Here is a 22,989-nt window from a genome sequence, read left to right on the forward strand (position 1 = left end):
ACTCAATTTTTGAGGTGGAAAGAACTTTGCCAGGAAGGCATTGACTAGCTTTTTCCAAGAGTTCAGGCTTTCTTTAGGCTGTGAATCTAACCATATCCTAGCTCTGTCTCTTACAGCAAAAGGGAATAGCATAAGTCTGTAGACCTCAGGGTCAACCCCATTAGTCTTGACAGTGTCACAGATTTGCAAGAATTCAGCTAAAAACTGATGAGGATCTTCCAATGGAAGTCCATGAAACTTGCAATTCTGTTGCATTAGAGAAACTAATTGAGGCTTAAGCTCAAAGTTGTTTGCTCCAATGGCAGGGATAGAGATACTTCTCCCATAGAAGTCGGGAGTATGTGCAGTAAAGTCACCCAACACCTTTCTTGCATTGTTGGCATTGTTGTTGTTTTTGGCTGCCATGTCTTCTTCTTTGAAGATTTCTGTTAGGTCCTCTACAGAGAGTTGTGCCTTAGCTTCTCTTAGCTTTCGCTTCAAGGTCCTTTCAGGTTTAGGGTCAGCCTCAACAAGAATGCTTTTGTCTGTGCTCCTGCTCATATGAAAGAGAAAAGAACAAGAAAATATGGAATCCTCTATGTCACAGTACAGAGATTCCTTGAGGTGTCAGAGGAAAAGAAAAATAGAAGGAAGAGGTAGAAAATTCGAACTTATCAAGGAAAGATGGAGTTCGAATTGTGCATTGAGGAGTAGTGTTAGTCCATAAATAGAAGGATGTGAGAAGAGGGGAAGAAATTTTCGAAAATTAAGTAAAAGATTTTAAAAACATTTTGAAAAACACTAATTGATTTTCGAAAACTAAGAGTGGAAAAGAAATCAAGTGATTTTTGAAAAAGATTTTGAAATAAGAAATTAAAAAGATATGATTGAAAACTATTTTGAAAAAGATGTGATTTAAGAAGATATGATTGAAAAAGATATAGTTTTAAAAAGACATGATTGAGAAGATATGATTTGAAAAACAATTTAAAAAGATTTGATTTTGAAAATTAATGACTTGGCTAACAAGAAAAGATATGATTCAAACATTAAACCTTTCTCAACAGAAAAGGCAACATACTTGAAATGTTGAATCAAATCATTAATTGATAGCAAGTATTTTTGAAAATGGAAAGAAATTGATTTTGAAAAAGATTTGATTGAAAAGATTTGATTTGAAAAAGATTTGATTTTGAAAAATTTTGAAAACTTAAAAGAAAAATTGGCATTAAAAACAAAATCTTCCCTCTTGTGCCATCCTGGCGTTAAACGCCCAGAATGATGCACATTCTGGCGTTTAACGCCCAAAACTCACCCCTTTTGGGCGTTAAACGCCCAGCCAGGCACCCTGGCTGGCGTTTAAACGCCAGTTTTCCTTCTTCACTGGGCATTTTGAACGCCCAGCTTTTTCTGTGTAATTCCTCTGTAGTATGTTCTGAATCTTCAATTCTCTGTATTATTGACTTGAAAAGACACAAATTAAAATTTTTTTGGATTTTTAATAATGAGGAATAATCAAAATGCAACTGAAATCAAATAAACAATGCATGCAAGACACTAAACTTAGCAGTTTGTATACCATTGACACTAACAAAATGAGAATGCATATGAAAAACAACAAAACACTCAAGACAAGAGAATTTAAAGATCAGAACAAGGAAATCATCAAGAACAACTTGAAGATTAATGAAGACACATGCATGAATGCAAGAAAAATAGAAACATGCAATTGACACCAAACTTAACATGAGAATATTTTTGGCTTTTATGATTTTGTAATTTTTTTGGATTTTTCAAAAATTAAGTGGAAAAGAAAATAAAGATATCAAAATTCTTAATGAGAATTCCAGGAATCATGCAGTGTTAGTCTAAAGCTTCAGTCTAAAGGAATTAAACATGGCTAGCCAAGCTTCAGCAGGACATTGCATTCAAGAGCTAAATTGATGAAAATCAATCAGCTTTGGTGATGATAAGAACATCACCTTGAAACACTAGAATTCATTCTTAAGAACTCTGAAGAAAAATACCTAATCTAAGCAACAAGATGAACCGTCAGTTGTCCAAACTCGAACAATCCCCGGCAACGGCGCCAAAAACTTGGTGCACGAAATTGTGATCATCAATGGTGCCATCAACATGGTACGCACAATTGCAATCTCAACTCTTTATCACAACTTCGCACAACTAACCAGCAAGTGCACTGGGTCGTCCAAGTAATAAACCTTACGCGAGTAAGGGTCGATCCCACAGAGATTGTTGGTATGAAGCAAGCTATGGTCATCTTGTAAATCTCAGTTAGGCAGATTCAAATGGTTATAGATGATTTATGAATAAAGCATAAAATAAAGATAGAGATACTTATGCAATTCATTGGTGAGAATTTCAGATAAGCGTATGGAGATGCTTTGTCCCTTCCGTCTCTCTGCTTTTCTACTGTCTTCATCTAATCCTTCTTACTCCTTTCCATGGCAAGCTGTATGTTGGGCATCACCGTTGTCAATGGCTACAGTCCCGTCCTCTCAGTGAAAATGTTCAACGCGCTCTGTCACAGCACGGCTATTCAGCTGTCGGTTCTCGATCATGTCAGAATAGAATCCAGTGATTCTTTTGCATCTGTCACTAACGCCCCACAATCGCGAGTTTGAAGCTCGTCATAGTCATTCAATCCTTGAATCCTACTCAGAATACCACAGACAAGGTTTAGACCTTCCGGATTCTCTTGAATGCTGCCATCAATTCTAGCTTATACCACAAAGATTCTGATTAAGGAATCCATGAGATAAACATTCAAGCCTTGTTTGCTTGTAGAACGGAAGTGATTGTCAGGCACGCGTTCATAAGTGAGAATGATGATGAGCGTCACATAATCATCACATTCATCATGTTCTTGGGTGCGAATGAATATCTTAGAACAAGAATAAGCTGAATTGAATAGAAGAACAATAGTAATTGCATTAATACTCGAGGTACAGCAGAGCTCCACACCTTAATCTATGGTGTGTAGAAACTCCACCGTTGAAAATACATAAGAACAAGGTCTAGGCATGGCCGAATGGCCAGCCTCCCAAAGAGGGTTCAATGATAAAAACATGATCAAAAGATTCAAGTGATCAAAAGACGAAAATACAATAGCAAAAGGTCCAACTTATAGAGAACTAGTAGCTAGGGTTTACAGAAATGAGTAAATGACATAAAAATCCACTTTCGGGCCCACTTGGTGTGTGCTTGGGCTGAGCATTGAAGCATTTTCATGTAGAGACTCTTCTTGGAGTTAAACACCAGCTTTTGTGCCAGTTTGGGCGTTTAACTCCCATTCTTGTGCCAGTTCCGGCGTTTTACGCTAGAATTCTTGAGCTGACTTAGAACGCCTGTTTGGGCCATCAAATATCGGGCAAAGTATAGACTATTATATATTTCTGGAAAGCCCAGGATGTCTACTTTCCAATTCAGTTGAGAGCGCGCCAAATGGGCTTCTGTAGCTCTAGAAAATCTACTTCGAGTACAGGGAGGTCAGAATCCAATAGCATCTGCAGTCCTTTTCAGCCTCTGAATCAGATTTTTGCTCAGGTCTCTCAATTTCAGCCAGAAAATACCCGAAATCACAGAAAAATACAAAAACTCATAGTAAATTCCAGAAAAGTGAATTTTAACTAAAAACTAATAAAAATATAATAAAAACTAACTAAAACATACTAAAAACAATGCCAAAAAGCGTATAAATTATCCGCTCATCACTTCCTCATCACTTGAGTCATAATTAGGAGGTTGAGAAAAGTCGACCTCTGCATCATCTTTGTATTCACTTGGGGAAGATTCTTCTGTCTCAAAGAATTCACTTGCGGATGCAAGTTCATCACTAAGAAGACTTGACTGGTGATCATCATCATCAAGGAAACATGTGTCTTGGGTAATTCCGTCTAGTTCTTCATAAGATATCTGCATTGGGGGCTGCGCAACATCCTCTTTAGCATCAATTGTAACATCCTTGACGGAGTTCTCCACAACTCTGGATTCAGGTGGCGGTTCGGCATCTCCTAAATCTTCAACCAACTCTTCTTCTTCTGCAATGACCGCGCCCTCTACTTGTTCCGATACGAAGTTATGCTCTATGCTGTCCACTGGAGTCTCTAGTGTCTTCTTCATGCTGCGTTCTTCATTAGATTCTCCACATGAAGCCATGGGAGTCTGTTGAGTGTCTGAACGTCTGGAAGATAATTGATTTATTGCTTGCTCCAGTTGATAAAGGGTTGCATTGAACTGGTTTACTGATTCCTTGAAGCGAACCTGTGATTCTTGGCTTGATGGATATGGACATGGTGCATAAGAGAGTGGTGGTTCTTGGGAGTAATTGGATTGGCGTTGGGGTGGATAAGGATCCTGTGGTAGTGAATGGTGAAAAGAAGCTTGTGAGTGTTGTGGTTCAAAGTTATGTCGAGAGGATGGTCTCTGAGCATAGGGTGGGGCTTGTTGGTAGTTACAAGGCGGTCCACCAAATCTTTCAACTGGGTATGCATTGTAGAATGGTTATTGTCCATGATATCTTGGAGGGTGTTGTTGCCTAAAGGGTTGATTAGATCCTCTTGGCTCCATCCATCCTTGATTGGTCTGACCTTGATGCATATTCCTGTTGTGGTTTCTATTTCCTTCAACAAAGTTAGAACCAAACTCAAAGCGAGAGGGGTGAGAATTCATAGTAGTTATCAGAAATAAGGGGGAAAAAGGAGAAACAAATAAACAAGTAAAAGAAAAATTTTTTTTTTGAAAAATATTTACAATAACCAATAATAAGGCACAAGTTTGCAAGTCCCCGGCAACAGCGCCATTTTGACGTTAGGATTTTTGCTATTAAAGAATTTTATAAAAATAGTCGCGTTGTAGATATAGATTCTAAACTAACAGAAATCCCTTCGTGCAAACGTTTTGGTTGTCACAAGTAACAATCCCCTTTAAAATTGATAACCAAGCATTTAAACCTCGGGTCGTCTTCTCAAGGAATTGCAAGGAGGTATGTTCTTATTATTGGTTATGGAGATTGTAAATTGGGGTTGAGGATGAAGAATTAATATGGCAAATAATTTAAATGGCAATTAAAATAAATAAATACTGTAAAGCAAACCATTTGGCAAGGTATGAGAAATTGGAAGTCCAGACTTAGTTATTCTTATCAATAATAGTGAAAGTTGAATCTCAATTCCACTTAGTTAACCTTTGCTAAAGCAAAGGAAAGTCAAGGGACTAATTAGTTTGACCTTCGAATCCTATTTATTTCCTAAGAAAAGGTTGGGATTATTGAAGTTCAATTCAATTAGCAAAGATAACAGTTATCAATTATGTTGAGCTAAGATAACTCCTGAGTTACTGATTTCTTAACCAAGACCAAAAGGAAAGAGATTAAATCTACTGGAATAAAAATGTCTTCAGATTGGGAATAATCAATAACATAAATAAAAGAAAGCAATATTAACTGAAATACCTCAAATAGCATTAATTCGAAAGAGTAATCTGTAACATAGAAGAATTCATAAACTAAATTGAGAAAGCAAGTAATGAAAAAGGAATATTGAACCTGATAAAGAGATAATCCTCAAAGCAAATAAAATCCTAAATCTAAATCCTAATCCTAAAGAGAGAGAGGAGAGAACCTCTCTCCAACTAAACCTAAATCATAAAAAGTGACTAAAAATTTGAGAGTCCCCTGAATGGATGCATTCCCTCACTTCATAACCCCTGGTCTATGCCTTCTGGACTTGGATTTGGGCCAAAAAGGCTTCAGAATCTGCTATGAGCATTTTCTGCAATTTCTGGTGCGTAGCCTCTGTTACGCGTCCACGTGGGTCACGCGGTCGGGTCAATTGGAGTTTTCCTTATCGCGCGGTCGCGTCAGTCATGCGGCCGCGTCAATGTGGTAGCATCGCTGCTTCTTCGCTCTTAGCACGCGGTCGCGTCGTCCATACGATCGCGTGGATGCCAGTTTCTCTTAAAACTCTATTTTACTCTTTCCTTCCATTTTTGTATGTTTCCTTTTCCATCCTTTAAGTCATTCCTGCCTTAAAAGATCTGAAACTACTCAACACACTAATCATGGCATTGAATGGAAATAAAGGTAATTAAAATAATTAATTTTAAAGCATAGGAAACATGTTTTTCATATACATCACATAATAAGGAAGGGAAAGTAAAACCATGCAATTAATATGAATAAGTGGGTGCATGATTGAATAGATCACTCAAACTAAGCACAAAATATATCACAAAATATGGGTTTATCAACCTCCCCACACTTAAACAATAGCATGTCCTCATGCTATATCCAAGGTAAAAAGTAAGGTTGAAGTGGTGGACTGCCATGCAATGCAATTCTAATCTAAATGCAACAAACTAAATGCATGATGCAATTCTAATTTTATTCACTCATATATAAAGCTTACATGTAGTTAAATCAATTTACATTCTCAAGGACTCATATATACATAGCCAACCTTCGATAATGTTAAAGCACTTTTACACTTGAGATGGGAAGAAAAATATTTTATAAACTTGCAAGACAATTAACAAATTAAACATAGATATATGTTGATAAGTTATTGAACCCTCACTGGATTTTGTGTTTACTCTCTAATCACTCAGTGTTTATTGGGTTAATCACTCTATTCTTCTTTTTATCCTTGCTTTCTATAACTTTGTTCTTCATCTAACCAATCAACAATCATAAAATATAGACATACAAAGATCATGAGGTCTTTTTAAAGTTGTAATGGGGCCAAAGTAAAGGTAATAGTATATGTATAAGGCCAAGTGAGCTAATTAAGTGAATCCTTGATTAGTCTAAGATCCCATCTAACATACATATTTTATAAAGCAAAGCTTCTTTACCTATTTTCCCATATTTTCCACTTTTTATGTTACATACTCATGCATTAGTTTTAATTTTTGTTCCATGTGCACTTGCTTTAATTTGCATTTTTTTTAAATGCACATGGAAATTAATTATTTTAATTTCACATGAGCATGTTTCCCAAAACATCTTTATTCTTTTCAACTTTTCTACCTTTGTTTCTATCATCCGTGTTCCCATAAAGTTTTTCCCACACTTAAACAATTACACAATTTCTATCTTAAGCTAACCAAGGATTCAACTTGGGGTTTTTAATTTGTTTTTCTGCTTAAGGCTAGTAATGTGGTTATAAAACAAGGGGGATTTAAAAGCTCAAGGGGGTTAACAAGGATGGTATAAAAGGTAGGCTTTATTTGGGATAAGTGAGTTTTAATCAAAAATGGCCTCAATCCTATCTTGGTATGTATCTATATTCTATACTGGACATATAGATTAAAGCAAAGTAAAGAACATCAGAAAAATAAAAAAAAGGGCGAAACACACAAGAATAAAATATTATGGCTTAAACGTAACCATACAATAAAGCTCAAAATTCACAGGCTGCGTGTTCTCTAACTCAAACATCATATATCATTCATATATGTCACGCAGGTTTAGTTAAAATTTCCCATTATTCTCATAAAAAATTATTTTGGGTGGCTTTTAAGGTTTTAGTGTTTCTCCTTGATGAAATGTTGTTAACTAACTAACATGTAATGCTATATATACAAGGTGTGTGGATTGTTTCTGTTGAGGTCTCTAGCTTACTCTTTTTTTATTTTCAATCAAGTCAACTATCATATACTAAAAAGGGTAAACTATACTAATTAATCCACTTAAAAATAACTAGTAAACTAATGTGCAAATCAAGCTAAAATATCCAAAATAGTATACATATAGCTCAAAGTGCAAAATGCAAAAAAAAAAAGTACAATAAAAAGCAAAAAGAGAAAAAATATGCAAAAATACAGAAAATGAACAAAATAAGAGAGAGTTTTTAGTGGTTCACCAAAATAAAGATATGCCAGAGATGGCAACCTCCCCACACTTAAATAATAGCATCGTCCTCGATGCTCACTTAAGCTGGGTGTGAAGGAGTGCCATCTCCAGAAGGATGAGTAGCTGGAGTCTCTGTGGTGGTGGTTTGAGGAGGTGCTGACTGGATAGGGATCTCGGGATCTGCAGCCTGGATCTGATGTGGGACCTCCTGCTGTGGTGTAGCCTGCTCTATGCCTGCCTGCGTAGCCTCTCTCTGTGGATGGGTCTCCTCCTCGTGCTCATCTGCCTCCTCCTCAGATGGCTCTGATGGTGTGTCAGGCTCGGAGGGGATGTCGCTGCCAGATCGTATCAACAGCTTCAGGTGCTCATAGCGTCGCCGGTTGTGACGCTCCATCCTGTCTAGCTGCTGAAACAAGCGGTGCACTAGGTGATAAACTGGCTCTGAGGTAGGTGGAGGTGCAATAGTGGTAGCAGGTGGAGGTGCAGCAGTGGAAGAAGAGGGGGTAGCCGAAGGCGTGGCGGTCTCATCTGAAGGAGTAAGGAGTCTCTGAGGATGAAGTGTATCACGACATGAAACCACAAATCATTACACTAGTCAAGAACAATTGTTCCTATGGCGGAAATCCATTGGAGGATCATAAACAGCACCTATCCACTTTTCTGAGGACTTGTGGTGCTGTTAAACCTGATGGTGTAAATCATGATACTTATAAGCTCTTGTTATTTTCCTTCTTACTAGGGGATAAAGAGCTACTAAACACTCAATCCAGGAAGGTGCCTCCACAGCTGCTTGATCACTATATTGTGACTGGGATCCTTCCACTAGAACTCATAGAGGTCATCAAAGAGGAAACCGGAAGGAAGTTCACAGTAAAGAAAGATAAGCTAAGGCACTGTGATCTTCAGTCTCCATAATTACAGAATGGAAAATGTCAAGCTAATGACAATAAAGAAGCGCTTGTTGGGAGGCAACCCAACCGGAGGTAACTCTCTCTAACTTTACTGTTTCATTAAGAAAGTTAAGTAGATTTATCTGTATTGCAAGGAGCTAAGTTTGGTGTTGCACACTAAAGTAATTAAAGGGTGAATGTTGAATGCTAAGTTTGGTGTTCCACCAAAGATTTTATAATATATTTTACCCTCAACATGACCAGTTATCAGCTCCAAACAATCAGAGAAAACCACTTAACAATTGTTTAGTTTAGTTCACAGTCCGTTTTCTAGTTCATAGTTTACTCTTCTAGTTTATGGTATGTTTTCTTACTGAAAGCACATGTGGTTTTCTGCATATGTACAAACTACTGCATAAGGCAAGGAACTAAGTTTGGTGTTCACACACTAATCTAAGTTTAGAAGCCTACAAACATTTATGCATGCTAACCATTTTAGAGTGCTTAGGGAACAAGCAACTTTCAAAGTTTATTGTAGGCAGTCACTTGAATCTAAGGAAGGATTAAGCACCATCAACCAAAGAGACAAAGAGGGATGCAAAGATCAACAATGGTGCTAAGAAGGAGTGAAGCAAGTAAACTCCAAAAGGTTGTATTGTTAAGTGATTGTCTTATATTCAAAACTGCTATGATTGAAAGTGACATTGTACCCCTGTTCAGTATAATTTCCTTGTAGTTCAATAACTAATATGTTTTGTATATCATAGCACCATACACTTGAAAATTTGCTTGCACTCAAGGATTGGAAAAATACAAATAGAAAATATTTCTTTGAAGAGAAGGATTGAGGAATCAAAAATTCATCTTGAGGTAAGCAAAAGATTAAGGGAAGTGGTGGTTCTGGTTATATGTATGTGTATTGAGGTTGCATGTTTCTGAAAACTTGCATGGGAGCTCATAGGCATGAAATAGAGTTCAAAGAAGTATTGTGAAGATTCTCAAACATCTTTTGATCCAAGAAGCAGCAAAAAAAATATTTTAAAAGAACATGGTCCAAGGCTCTGAGCATCAATTACTAGAAAAAAAGAAGAGAAACAAGAACTCAAAGAGTTACTAGCCTAGTAAATGCTTGTGGTCGAATTGTGTCAAAGAGAGAGGCTTGAGCAAGTAAATCCTCAGGGGTGCTTTAACACCTAATACCTTAAAACCAACTGGTTTTGGAGTATTGATTGAAAGCTTATCTAAAGAGCCGCTTTGAGACAGCACACTTAGAGTCAAGACCGAAACACATAAACTATAAGCTACTTCAAGGTGATTATCTATAAAGAGATCTCCACGGTATCATTTGGGTGAAAGTCCTAAGACCTAAGACTTCCAAGATGTGGGGACTAGTAAACACTGAAGCCCTTGCATAAACATATGATTTAGAGTTCACCCCACTGTCAATTAATCACTTCACTCACAGGGCATTGAACGTCATTCTTCAATCTATTCTAAACTAAAAGAATTGTTGAGCATAAATTATTTTCTTGCTTGGGGACAAGCAAGCTTTAAGTTTGGTGTTGTGATGACAAGTCATCTTAGCCTAGTTTTACTAGTCTTTTTCTTTGTTTTCAATAAGTTTTATGCAGTTTCTTGAGCCACAAGTAAGCCATTTGGGTAGAATTTCATGTTTTCTTAGATTCAATCAACCATGGATGAATTGATGCATTTTCATGAGTTTTTGTGCTATAATTGCTTATATGTCAATAAGAAGAAGAACTCTCATGATAATAGCATAGCTTTGATGCAATTGTTGATTGATGATAGGTGGAAAAAGGTTTGGAAGAAGGTTGAAGAAAAGGGGATAGCAAGAGGCAAGAGGAAGGACTCACGTTTGAGCTCAAGTTTGCCTCAAACTTGAACTCAAATGTGAGGAAGAGTGCAATCACACCCTAGAGGCACGCCCACGTTTGCGCCAACGTTTGCTTCAAACTTGAGGTCAAACGTTGGCGCCATTTTAGCATGGAAGAGCACCCCTGTTTGATGCCTTGGATGAGCCACGTTTGCGCCAACGTTTGCCTCAAACGTTAGGCCAAACATTGGCTAAAAGAGAAGCATGGGAAGGGTCACATTTGAGCTCACGTTTGACCTCAAACGTTGGCTCAAATGTGGATGGCAGCAAAAGTGGCCGAGCTACATAAGTGATTCACGAAGACATTTAAGTCAACGTTTGCCTCAAATGTTGACTCAAACGTAAATCCCCAAGTTGGCGCCACAAGAACAAGAAAAACACCCTTGGAGCATGGCAACGTTTGCGCCAACGTTTGCCTCAAACTTGAGGTCAAATGTTGGCGCCATTTTAGCATGGAAGAGCACCCCTGTTTGATGCCTTGGATGAGCCACGTTTGCGCCAACGTTTACCTCAAACATTAGGCCAAACATTGGCTAAAAGAGAAGCATGGGAAGGGCCACGTTTGAGCTCACGTTTGACCTCAAATGTTGGCTCAAACGTGGATGGCAGCAAAAGTGGCCGAGCTACATAAGTGATTCACGAAGACGTTTGAGTCAACGTTTGCCTCAAATGTTAACTCAAACGTAAATCCCCAAGGCCCAAGTTGCAAACGGATTTCTTCCCAACACCAAGAGCAATCAACTGAGGCTTTTGTCAACCCAATTCCATCAAGAGAAAAGGCCCAATTCAAGGCTTAAAGATCATTAGAAGAAAGTGTATAAATAGCTTAGAATTTAAGTTTTCAGAGAGCTTTCTTTTTAGAATTTTTAGAGAGCCTTTTCCTTTGAGAGAGTTTGATTTAATTTTCAGTTTTCGTTACTGTTAGAGTTTCTGGGAAGAAGAATTGCATTCTCTTCCCCCAGGTTTTCTCATTTTCATTTCCTGCACACTTGTTTGAACCTTGGGTTGGAGAATTGAAGGAATTCTGTTTCAATCTCACCCTGAGGTCTCTCTATTTTGATTTACTGCACAATTGAGAAATTGATATTTGAATTCCTTTCTTCTACTATTTGATCTTTACTTCTCTTGCAATTGTTTTCTAAATTTGGATCTAGGAAGGCATTGAGATCTAGATTTAGTTATCTAGTCTCTTGAGTCCTGAGATCTGGAATTTTCATTTTAAATTTCACTGTTGAATGCTTCTACAAAGTTCCTTTATATTTCAGTTTGAGATCCGATTCAATTGAATTCATCTTCTACTCTTCCGTTTGTTAAATTTTATTTTCCTTGTTTAATTTCTACAATCCCACATCCCTAACCCATTTAAGATTCAAGCAATTTAGATTTCTTGCACTTTAAGTTTCTGCAATTTACATTTCTTGCAATTTAAGTTTCTGCAATTTACATTACTTGCACTTTAAGATTTAGCTCTTTTTCCTTTCGTTCTCTTTAATTACCTGTAATTCACCCACTCCCCTTTACAATTCATGCAATTTGGATTCTGTCAAACATAATTTCACTCAAATCAACCTCTATTTTCTTGACTAAATCAACCGCTAAGCTAAAATTGCTCAATCCTTCAATCCCTGTGGGATCGACCTCACTCCCATGAGTTTTATTACTTGATGCGACCCGGTACACTTGCCGGTGAGTTTTGTGTTGGATCGTTTTCCGCACATCATGCACTAAATAAAGACATGTGTAAGTTGCAAAATAAATGGAAATTGAAACTACCAACTACATACAATCACTATCAAAGGCTATAATAGGCATGGAAGGAACATAAAACTCAAATCCAATTAAAGAGAACTCAATATTCACAATAATATCAAACTATGGTCATAAGTAACAAAAATGAGTACCTAACAAGTAAACTAGGTAATTAAGAGTGTAATGGATACAAAATTAAGAAGAGAACTAAAATTAAACAAGATCCAAACCACAATTCAGTAGCAAAGTATTGATAACCCTAAGAAAAACTAGAGAAAAGGAGAAATTTTTCTCCCAAAAAAAAAACAGAACAAAAACTAAGAGGTTTCCTATGTATGAGTGTGTGTGTGTGTGTGTGTCCATCTCCTTCCATTTTCCAGTCAATTAGCCTCAGCTTGGGCTTGGAAATGGGCCCAAAGAGCTCCAGAAATCACCACTCACATGTTCCTTTAATGAGGCACACTTTTGGTGTTCTGCACACGCAGCAGGGGTCCGCATGCGCGAGATTACCAAAATTCACATCATGCGTATGTGGCGATATCTCGCATACACGAGACTACTAACACTCTCAAACTTCAAATCTTCATGATTCTTTGCTTTTGCATGCCCTCTTCTTCAATTTTTCAAACCATCCTTGTCCTATAGGTCCTAAAACACTTGAACACACATAAGGCATCGAATGAAGTCAAAAGTGAAATAAATTAATCAGTTAAAGGCCTCAAAAAGCATGCTATAATCATTTAAGTACAATTAGGAAGAAATCATAAAAGCATACAGTTTCAATGAATAAACGTGAGAGAAGTCGACGAATAATATGCTTCAAATTTGGATTGAAATGATGATAAAATTGATACATGGTATAACATAGACAAGTGCTTACTTTAAAATTGTTGTTATTGTGCATTCATGAATTTTCAACTAATTTTGTGTCCTGAGAATGAGTCTGTTTACTAGTTTCATATTCCTCAACTTCCCAAAAAAAGAAAAAAATTGCTCAAAATATAGCATTATTTAATAGTTCTACAAAAGATACTAAAATAATATATAAGAATAAAGTAACTAATAAAAAAAGTATTAACATAATATCGTTAGTTCATCTTCTGTATTTGAGTATTTAGTAGGTGAGTCCTCGTTGAAAAGTAATGGATATATCCTAATGAAATGCCTTTTCTTGACTAATAATGTGCATATCTTTGCCTCTTTTGGCCTTTCGGAACCTTTCTTGGAGCACTTTATGACTTCACAACAGCTGGATCACCTATTAGCGTTGACGTGGGGGAAAGACTCGCTTGTGTATCACTTTTTTTTGCACCTTTGAAATTAGCTTAAGTAACTCACTTGAGGTTTTTCTATAGTCGGCTGAATTTTTTGAAGAAATATCACAAAGCTTCCAACAAATTGAAGCCATTACACCGCATCTAAGTGTGTGCACTATATCATCAGCAGAGTCTTGCTCTCCAATTGAGCATATAAAACCACTATTTCCATCTCTTGTCCATCTTTTCAAGATAAGAGATCTAGGGGCGTATTTTACATTGCGATGCTTTAAAACCCCAAAGATGTGGGAGCATGGTAATCCACGAGTCTCAAATAGCCTGCACTCACACGGAAATAGGTCCTTGTATTTATTGTAAGATACTTTAAATAGTCATTATTGATTAAAATACTCACTCGTGTTACACTCAACAATATCTCCACTGTTTGGGCATTCAATCATATTTAAGACACTTGCTGCTTCTATCTCATCTTTTACAAGTTTGAAAATATTTCTAGTATAAACTTTAGTAGCTTGTTTCTTAAAACTTTTCAAGCACGTATCAAAGTCTGTAGTAAGATGGTTGTTTCGGTAACGTCTTAGTACTTCACTGAATTGATGCATGAATTTAAGGAGACTGGTTTTACTATCAATATAATTCTTCAATAATGAATGAATTTCCTTACACCGTGATGTAGTTCTTATGCGGCCAAAGAAGTGCTCCATCAAATATGTGGTAGCCCACTTCATTTTGTCATTATAGATGTCCTGGACCCATTCATTCTTAGCAAGTCTATATTTCTATATGATCTCACTCCATTTCTTTTCAAATATTTTGCAGTAATCTGTCCATACAATAATACATTAAAGTCATCCCCAAGACGCTTGTTTTTTATATTCTGTACTACATTATTATGGAGATGCCATGCACAAAGGTAGTGTGGTATAACAAAAAACTTCTAAGATGACCTCTTTCATAGCGCGGTCCCCGTCTGTCATAACACCTCCGGGTAGTTTTCCTGACATGATTTTCAAAAATTCTTTCAGTGCCCACTTAAAAGTTTCGGACCTTTCATCTAAAAGCAAGGTGCATCCAAAGATAGTTGTTTGGCCATGGTGGTTGGTCCCTGAAAATATGACAAAGGGCATGTTGTAGACATTTTTCTTGTAAGTGGTGTCAAAAGCCAGTACATCGCCAAAACATTCGTAATCAACAATGCTTTCTCCATCAGTCCATACCAAATTATGGCGATCCCATGCACAAAGGGGGTGTGGTATAACAAAAGAAACTTTTAAGATGACCTCTTTCAGAGCGCGGTTCCCGTCTGTCACAACGTCTCTGGGTAGTTTTCTTGACATGATTTTCAAAAATTCTTTCATTGCCCACTTGAAAGTTTCGGACCTTTCATCTGAGAGCAAGGCGCATCAAAAGATAGTTGTTTGGCCAATGTGGTTGGTCCCTGAAAATATGACTAAGGGCATGTTGTAGACATTTTTCTTGTAAGTGGTGTCAAAAGCCAGTACATCGCCAAAACATTCATAATTAACAACGCTTTCTCCATCAGCCCATACCAAATTATCCAACTTACCATCTTTTAAGGTGAATTTTCCTAAAAACTATGGATCACTATTTGTGTTGGACAACAGATAGGCCAATGCAGCAAATGCATCACCGTCTTTCACTTTGTCACGCCTAGTCTTACTAATGTGGTTATGTAGATCTTTGCTGGTAAAACCTACTTTATCGTATTCACCCTTTTGGAAAGTTATGTAACCCATTATGTGACAGGTTTTAATACCACATGCTCACAAGCTATCTGCTTGTGTTTTATCAATGTCACTAAGCCCACGATTCGCAGCAATAAGATGTTTATACTTAGGTGGACATAGTGGATGATTGTATTCACTCTCAAAGACACTAACTTTCCACTTACCCGACCTATAGTGACGAATGAAATGAATCCTAGCCTTGCAATTGACACGAGTAATTGTCCTAAGCTCTCTTTGTCGATTGTCCTTTTTAAGGTGCTTCCAATGTCTTTCTCCTACTTTATTACAAACTAATTGTCTTGTATTAATGTTGCCATTAGCATCTACTGTCTTCAAGTCTTTTTGGGATACAAATCTATAGTACTTGGTGATGAGCGGATAATTTGTATACTTTTTGGCATTGTTTTTAGTATGTTTTTGGTATGATCTAGTTAGTTTTTAGTATATTTTTATTAGTTTTTAGTTAAAATTCACTTTTCTGGACTTTACTATGAGTTTGTGTGTTTTTCTGTGATTTCAGGTATTTTCTGGCTGAAATTGAGGGACCTGAGCAAAAATCTGATTCAGAGACCAAAAAGGACTGCAGATGCTGTTGGATTCTGACCTCCCTGCACTCGAAGTGGATTTTCTGGAGCTACAGAAGCCCAATTGGTGCGCTCTCTACGGCGTTGGAAAGTAGACATCCTGGGCTTTCCAGAAATATATGATAGTTCATACTTTGCCCAAGATTTGATGGCCCAAACCGGCGTTCAAAGTCACCTCAAGAAATCCCAGCGTTAAACGCTGGAACTGGCACCCAAATGGGAGTTAAACGCCCAAACTGGCACTAAAGCTGGCGTTTAACTCCAAGAAGAGTCTCTGCACGAAAAATGCTTCAATGCTCAGCCCAAGCACACACCAAGTGGGCCCGGAAGAGGATTTTTATGTCATTTACTCATTTCTGTACACCTTAGGCTACTAGTTTTCTATAAGTAGGACCTTTGACTATTGTATTAGAAATCTTTTGATCTTTGGAACCTTTTTCTTTAGATCTTTTGATCACTTTGGGAGGCTGGCCATTCGGCCATGCCTAGACCTTATGCTTATGTATTTTCAACGGTGGAGTTTCTACACACCATAGATTAAGGTGTGGAGCTCTGCTGTACCTCGAGTATTAATGCAATTACTATTGTTCTTCCATTCAATTCCGCTTGTTCTTTATCCAAGATATCACTTGTTCTTCAACTTGATGAATGTGATGATCCGTGACACTCATCATCATTCTCACCCATGAACAAGGTGACTGACAACCATTCTTGTTCTACAAGCGATCAAGGCTCTAGTGAATATCTCTTGGATTCCTGATTGCACGATGCATGGTTGATCTCCTGACAACCGAGTGCTCGTCTGACAAACGAGCCAACCATTCCGTGAGATCAGAGTCTTCGTGGTATAGGCGAGAACTGATGGCGGCATTCAAGAGAATCCGGAAGGTCTAACCTTGTCTGTGGTGTTCTGAGTAGGATTCAATGACTGAATGACTGTGACGTGCTTCAAACTCCTGAGGGCGGGGCGTTAGTGACAGACGCAAAAGAATCACTGGATTCTATTCCGGCCTGATTGAGAACCGACAGATGAATTCCGCTATGCTGTGACAGAGCATATGCAATCGCTTTCACTGAGAGGATGGGAGGTAGCCACTGACAACGGTGAAACCCTTGCTTAAGCTTGCCATGGAAGGGAGTAAGAAGGATTGGATGAAGACAGTAGGAAAGCAGAGAGACGGAAGGGAAGGCATCTTCATGCGCTTATCTGAAGTTCCTACCAATGAATTACATAAGTATCACTATCTTTACCTTTATGTTATTTTCATTCATCACCATTACTATTTGAGTTTGCCTGACTAAGATTTACAAGATGACCATAGCTTGCTTCAATACTAACAATCTCCGTGGGATCGACCCTTACTCGCGTAAGGTTTATTACTTGGACGACCCAGTGCACTTGCTGGTTAGTTGTGCGAAGTTGTGTAATGCCATGGTACTGAACTACCAAGTTTTTGGGGTTCATGACCGGGGATTATGAGAGTTGTGAAAAAGTATTGTTCACAATTTCGCGCACCAAGTTTTTGGCGCCGTTGCCGGGGATTGTTCAAGTTTTGAGCAAGCTTTTGGTAACATCAGTGCCAAGATCCGGCAACAACACCAAATTTTTGGCGTTATTGCCCGGGATTGCTCTAGTTTGGACAACTGACGGTTCATCTTGTTGCTTAGATTAGGTATTTATTTTTTTTCGAAATTCTTGGAGATGAATTCTAGAGTTTCATGATGATTTGTTGAAGTCTGGCTGGCTGAGAAGCCATGTCTAATCTCATTGGACCGAGATTTCAACTTATCACCACAAGAGCTTGTTGATTTCTTATCAATCTTGCTTTTGGAGCAGTGATCTGCTAAGGCTTGGCTGGCCTCTGGCCATGTCTAGTGTTTTGGACCGAAGCTTTCTTTGAAAGCTTGGCTGGCTGTGAAGCCATGTCTAATTCCTGGACCGGAGTCTTAGACTAGCATTGCACTGATTCCTGGAATTCTCATTGAGAATTTTGATATCTTTTTCCATTTAATTTTCGAAAAACACAAAAAAAAAATTTACAAAATCATAAAATCCAAAAATATTTCTTGTTTGAGTCTAGTGTCTCATCATAAGTTTGGTGTCAATTGCATGCATTCATGTGTCTAAGTGATCTTCAAGATGTTCTTGATGATTTACTTGCTCTGATCTTTGAATTCAATTTGACTTGATAGTTTTGTGTGTCTCATATGCATTTTCATCCTGTTAGTGTCAGTAGTATACAAACTGCTAAGTTTGGTGTCTTGCATGCATTGTTATTTGATTCTTGTTGCATTTTGGTTTGTCCTTATTATTAAAAATCCAAAAATATTTTTAATTTATGTCTTTTCAAGTCAATAATACAGAGAATTGAAGATTCAGAACATACAGCAGAGAAATTGCACAGAAAAAGCTGGGCGTTCAAAACGCCCAGTGAAGAAGGACAGACTGGCGTTTAAACGCCAGCCAGGGTATCTGGTTGGGTGTTTAACGCCCAAAAAGGTGGCATTTTGGGCGTTAAACGCCAGAATGGATACCATTCTGGGCGTTTAACGCCAGGATGGCTAGAGGGGAAGATTTTGTTTTCAAATCAAATTTTTTCTAAGTTTTCAAAATCTTTTCAAAATCAAATCTTTTTCAAATCAATTTTTCAATCAAATCTTTTTCAAAACCAATTTCTTTCCATTTTTTAAGATACTTACTATCAATTAATGATTTGATTCAACATTTCAAGTATGTTACCTTTTCTGTTGAGAAAGGTTTAATGTTTGAGTCATATCTTTTCTTGTTAGTCAAGTTTTTAATTTTCAAATCAAATCTTTTTAAAATGTTTTTCAAATCATATCTTCTCAATCACATTTTTTTTAAAACAATCATATCTTCTTAACCACATCTTTTTCAAAATAGTTTTCAATCAAATCTTTTTGATTTCTAATTTCAAAATCTTTTTCAAAAATCAATTGATTTCTTTTCCCTTTTTATTTTCGAAAATTAAGTAATGTTTTTCAAAAATGTTTTCAAATTTCCTACTTAATTTTCGAAAATCACTTCCCTCCTTCTCACATCCTTCTATTTATGGACTAACACTATCCCTTAATGCAAAATTCGAACTCCATTTTCTCTGATAAGTTCGAATTTTCTACTTCTGTCTTCTACTCTTCTTTTCCTCTGACACCTAAAGGAATCTCTATATTGTGACATAGAGGATTCCACATTTTCTTGTTCTCTTCTCTTTCTTATGAGCAGGAGCAAAGACAAAGGCATTCTTGTTGAGGCTGATCCTGAACCTGAAAGGACCTTGAAGAGAAAGCTAAGAGAAGCCAAAGCACAACTCTCTTTAGAGCACCTGAACGAATTCTTCAAGGAAGAAGAACTCATGGCAGCCGAAAACAACAACAATGCCAACAATGCAAGGAAGGTGCTTGGTGACTTTACTGCACCTACTCCCGATTTCTATGGGAGAAGCATCTCTATCCCTGCCATTGGAGCAAACAACTTTGAGCTTAAGCCTCAATTAGTTTCTCTAATGCAACAGAATTGCAAGTTCCATGGACTTCCATTGGAAGATCCTCATCAGTTTTTAGCTGAGTTCTTGCAAATCTGTGACACAGTCAAGACTAATGGGGTTAACCCTGAGGTCTATAGACTGATGCTATTCCCTTTTGCTGTAAGAGACAGAGCTAGAACATGGTTGGATTCCCAACCTAAAGAAAGCCTGGACTCTTGGGAAAAGCTAGTCAATGCCTTCTTGGCAAAGTTCTTTCCACCTCAAAAATTGAGTAAGCTTAGAGTGGAAGTCCAAACCTTCAGACAGAAGGAAGGAGAATCCCTCTATGAAGCTTGGGAAAGATACAAACAATTAATCAGAAAATGTCCTTCTGATATGCTTTCTGAATGGAGCATCATAGGTATTTTCTATGATGGTCTCTCTGAACTGTCCAAGATGTCTTTGGATAGCTCTTCTGGAGGCTCTCTTCATCTGAAGAAGATGCCTACTGAGGCTCAAGAACTGATTGAAATGGTTGCAAATAACCAATTCATGTACACCTCTGAAAGAAATCCTGTGAACAATGGGACTAGTCAGAAGAAAGGAGTTCTTGAGATTGACACTCTGAATGCCATATTGGCTCAGAATAAAATATTGACCCAACAAGTCAATATGATTTCTCAAAGTCTGTCTGGAATGCAAAATGCACCAAGCAGTACTAAGGAGGCTTCATCTGAGGAAGAAGCTTATGATCCTGAGAACCCTTCAATAGAAGAGGTGAATTACATGGGAGAACCCTATGGAAACACCTATAATCCTTCATGGAGGAATCATCTAAATCTTTCATGGAAGGATCAACAGAGACCTCAACAAGGTTTCAATAACAATAATGGTGGAAGAAACAGGTTTAGCAATAGCAAGCCTTTTCCATCATCTTCTCAGCAACAGACAGAGAGTTCTAAGCAGAATACCTCTGACTTAGCAACCATGGTCTCTGATCTAATCAAAACCACTCAAAGTTTCATGACTGAAACAAGGTCCTCCATTAGAAATTTGGAAGGACAAGTGGGTCAGCTGAGCAAGAAAATTACTGAACTCCATCCAAGTACTCCCCCAAGCAATACAGAAGAAAATCCAAAAGGAGAGTGCAAGGCCATCAACTTGGCCGAATCCTGGGAGGGAGGAGAGGCAGTAAACGCCACTGAGGAAGGCCTCACTGGGCGTCCACTGGCCTCCAATGAGTTCCCCAATGAGGAACCATGGGAATCTGAGGCTCAAAATGAGACCATAGAGATTCCATTGGACTTACTTCTGCCATTCATGAGCTCTGATGAGTATTCCTCCTCTGAAGAGGATGAGTATGTCACTGAGGAGCAAGTTGCTAAATACCTTGGAGCAATCATGAAGCTAAATGACAAGTTATTTGGAAATGAGACTTGGGAGGATGAACCCCCTTTGCTCACCAAAGAACTGGATGACTTGTCTAGGCAGAAACTACCTCAAAAGAAGCAGGATCCTGGGAAGTTTTCTATACCTTGTACCATAGGCACCATGACCTTCAAGAAGGCCTTGTGTGACTTAGGGTCAAGTGTAAACCTCATGCCCCTCTCTGTAATAGAGAAATTAGGGATCTTAGAGGTGCAAGCTGCAAAAATCTCACTAGAGATGGCAGACAACTCAAGAAAACAAGCCTATGGACTTGTAGAGGATGTTCTAGTTAAAGTTGAAGACCATTACATCCCTACTGATTTCATAGTCCTAGAGACTGGGAAGAGCATGGATGAATCCATCATCCTTGGCAGACCCTTCCTAGCCACAGCAAAGGCTGTGATTGATGTTGATAGAGGAGAGTTGATCATTCAAGTGAATGAAGAATCCTTGGTGTTTAAGGCCCAAGGGTATCCCTCTGTCATCATGGAGAGGAAGCATGAAGAGCTTCTCTCAAAACAGAGCCAAACAGAGCCCCCACAGTCAAACTCTAAGTTTGGTGTTGGGAGGCCACAACCAAACTCTAAGTTTGGTGTTGAACCCCCACATTCAAACTCTAAGTTTGGTGTTGGGAAGTTCCAACACGGTTCTGAGCATTTCTGAGGCTCCATGAGAGTCCTCTGTCAAGCTAGTGACAATAAAGAAGCGCTTGTTGGGAGGCAACCCAATGTTTTATAATTAATTATTTTTTTTTTGTTATTTTATCTTTTTTGTAGGTTGATGATCATGAGAAGTCACAAAATTAACTGAAAAAGCAAAAAAAGAATGAAAAACAGGAAGAAAAACAGCACACCCTGGAGGAAGATGCTGCTGGCGTTCAAACGCCAGTAAGCCTAGCAGTTGGGCGTTTAACGCCCAGTCTGGCACCATTCTGGGCGTTTAACGCCAGAAAGGGGCACCAGACTGGCGTTAAACGCCAGAGAAGGGCAAGAACCTGGCGTTAAACACCAGGAATGGGCACCAGCCTGGCGTTTAACGCCAGAATTGGCTCAAAACGTGAATTTTGATGCCATTTGGTGCAGGGATGACTTTTCCTTGACACCACAGGATCTGTGGACCCCACAGGACCCCACCACCACTCTCTCTCTTCTTCCCCCATTCACCAATCACCTCAACACCTCTTCCCCAAAAACCCTTCACCTATCAAATCCCATCTTTCTCTTCACCACTCACATCCATCCTTCATAAATCCCCACCAACCTCACCCTTCAAATTCAAACCACTTTCCCTCCCATACCCACCCATAATGGCCGAACCATTACCCTCCCTCTCTCCTATAAATACCCTTCTTCAACCCTTCATTTTCACACAACCTAAACACTACTTCTCCCCCTCTTTGGCCGAACACACCACCATCTCCCTCTTCCTCATTTCTTCTTCTTCTACTCTCTTCTTTTGCTCGAGGACGAGCAAACATTTTAAGTTTGGTGTGGTAAAAGCATTGCTTTTTGTTTTTCCATAACCATTTATGGCATCCAAGGCCGGAGAAACCTCTAGAAAGAGGAAAGGGAAGGCAAAAGCTTCCACCTCCGAGTCATGGGAGATGGAGAGATTCATCTCAAGGGTGCATCAAGACCATTTCTATGAAGTTGTGGCCTTGAAGAAGGTGATCCCCGAGGTCCCTTTTTCACTCAAAAAGAGTGAATATCCGGAGATCCGACATGAGATTCAAAGAAGAGGTTGGGAAGTTCTTACCAACCCCATTCAACAAGTCGGAATCTTGATGGTTCAAGAGTTCTATGCCAATGCATGGATCACCAAGAACCATGACCAAAGTATGAACCCGAATCCAAAGAATTATCTTACTATGGTTCGGGGGAAATATTTGGATTTTAGTCCGAAGAGTGTGAGGGTGGCGTTCAACTTGCCTATGATGCAAGGAGATGAACATCCTTACACTAGAAGGGTCAACTTTGATCAAAGGTTGGACCAAGTCCTCACAGTCATATGTGAAGAGGGCGCCCAATGGAAGCAAGATTCAAGAGGAAAGCCGGTTCAATTGAGAAGGCATGACCTCAAGCC

The 22,989-nt window shown here is 38.4% G+C and overlaps 1 non-coding gene across 1 annotated transcript; it reads right to left on the reverse strand.

Annotated features, from left to right (window-relative positions):
• Positions 1 to 19,773: 19,773 nt before the first annotated feature.
• LOC112804700 (small nucleolar RNA R71) lies at positions 19,774 to 19,881 on the reverse strand. Its single transcript, XR_003203316.1, has one exon. It is a non-coding gene; the product is annotated as a small nucleolar RNA R71 (small nucleolar RNA).
• Between the last annotated feature and the right edge of the window lie 3,108 nt (positions 19,882 to 22,989).

This window comes from Arachis hypogaea, chromosome 5 (genome assembly GCF_003086295.3).
Source record: "Arachis hypogaea cultivar Tifrunner chromosome 5, arahy.Tifrunner.gnm2.J5K5, whole genome shotgun sequence".
Lineage (NCBI taxonomy): Eukaryota > Viridiplantae > Streptophyta > Magnoliopsida > Fabales > Fabaceae > Arachis > Arachis hypogaea.